At 36.8% G+C, this 1,858-nt stretch overlaps 1 pseudogene; it reads left to right on the forward strand.

The window, feature by feature from the left end:
* Nucleotides 1-1,491: 1,491 nt before the first annotated feature.
* Nucleotides 1,492-1,610, forward strand: LOC111737218 (annotated as a pseudogene).
* Nucleotides 1,611-1,858: the final 248 nt, after the last annotated feature.

Below are 1,858 nucleotides of genomic sequence, written 5' to 3' on the forward strand. Positions count from 1 at the left end.
GAATTCTTATTTTGTTTTGACAAACTAGATAAACTGTGTCAAATTCCTAGTTGTTTTTTCAGCTATAACATTAAATACAATCTGTCTTCTATTCAAGTAACCAAAGAACAACTGATATCCAAGTTGTTCTTCAGGGCAACAGAGTGGTAAAAAAAAGAGGGCAAAGAAAAAAGAAAGTAAAAGAAAGTCAGTGTGTTTTTCTCAAGGCCCTAAGTTATCATGAACGGCTGTTGTGTATCTCAGAGGGTCTGCACATAGCATCCCCGTGGAGAACACTGCGTTTTCTTGATTCCAAATCTGTCTCCTTGATTTTAGTTCTCATATTGAGGGAATTTCTTTTTATTTTAAGCCAAATATTATATTTTTTAAGCCTGCCCATATTAATAGGACAAAGACTGAAGTTCCTAGATGGATCCGTGGGATAAACAAATTTCTTAAATACAGAAGAAACTGTTTATTATGCAAGATAAAAATAGCATAGAGCTGCTCGTGTATCATGACTTGACCCATATGTAAGTCATTCCTAAAACAGGAGTCATCCCTATTTCCATGTGAAAATCAAGGCACAATATATTTTATATTGCATTAGATAGATTGTACCGAAAGTCCTCACCAGTATTTTCTCATTTTATATCTGTAACAAAATGGCTGCTTTTTTTTTTTTTACTTTTTTTAAACTTCTCTGTCCTTAATACAGATAGTTATCCAATTTGTGCAGCGGAGAAATTTTGAAGGAAGTGAGGTATAAATTAAATGATATATCATTTCAGTCATACTGAAACACAGAGTAACTCAACTTTATTAAGCCACAGTTCATATCCCCAGTTCTAATGGTTAAGTGCTGCTTTCAGACCATAAATAAGATCAAGTGACCCACATTCAACCAATTCTTTAATGATTCCAAGTCTGTTCTTGAGATCTGTCTCTGACCCCATCTTTGTAGGCATATGTTCCTCTATCCTACATTCCCAGAAAAACATCATTAGGTTTTTGTCAGTATTTTGGATCTAAGTCACAAAAGAAGGCAATTCCGTCATGGCCCAAATATCATGAAAGGTTTCACTTGAAAGGTTTTTGGCATCAGTCTAGGCCACTGATTCTATATCTGGCTTCACGTTAAAATGACTTGGATGCTTTTAAAAAATATTGATGCCACCACCTTAGAGAAACTATTTTTATTGGTCTGGGGTAGGGCCCAGAAATCCTTTTAAAAAGCTCTACAGATTACAGATGATTTAATGCTATCAAGTCCTACCTCTTTATTGCAAGTGGCACCGGAGAGATAAATGAAGGGCCCCTTTCCACATGGGTGATAGTAATATGGTCATTCACTGTTGCTTTAGTGTAGCAAGAATCTAAACACATAGGCCTGGAGCAAAGCTATCACTTACCTTTTGACCTTGGGCAGATTAATTAACCTCTCCAAGTTACAGTTTCCTCATCTGAAATGGGGGAAACAGGGTACCTACCTCATTAGGTTAATATAAGATTTACTATGGCCATGCCACCCTGAACGTGCCTGATCTCGTCTGATCTCGGAAGCTAAGCAGGGTCAGGCCTGGTTAGTACTTGGATGAGAGACCACCTAGGAATACCAGGTGCTGTAGGCTTTAAAAAAATTTTTTTTTTAAATAAAATAATGCAGGAGTGCTTATTGCAATGCTTAGCAGACAATAATCACTCAGATGCTGCCTGCTTTTGTTCTCTCATCATTCATTCAAAAGTATTAAATACTGGATTCTATATACTATGGTGCACAGTTCTTGGCCCCAGAGTTCACTGTCAGAGATAGAATCAAGACAGTAGAAACAACAGTACACATAAGTGCTATAGTTACATCTGACTGCCAGAGAGAATC

This window comes from Pteropus vampyrus, unplaced genomic scaffold, assembly GCF_000151845.1.
Source record: "Pteropus vampyrus isolate Shadow unplaced genomic scaffold, Pvam_2.0 Scaffold24, whole genome shotgun sequence".
NCBI lineage: Eukaryota > Metazoa > Chordata > Mammalia > Chiroptera > Pteropodidae > Pteropus > Pteropus vampyrus.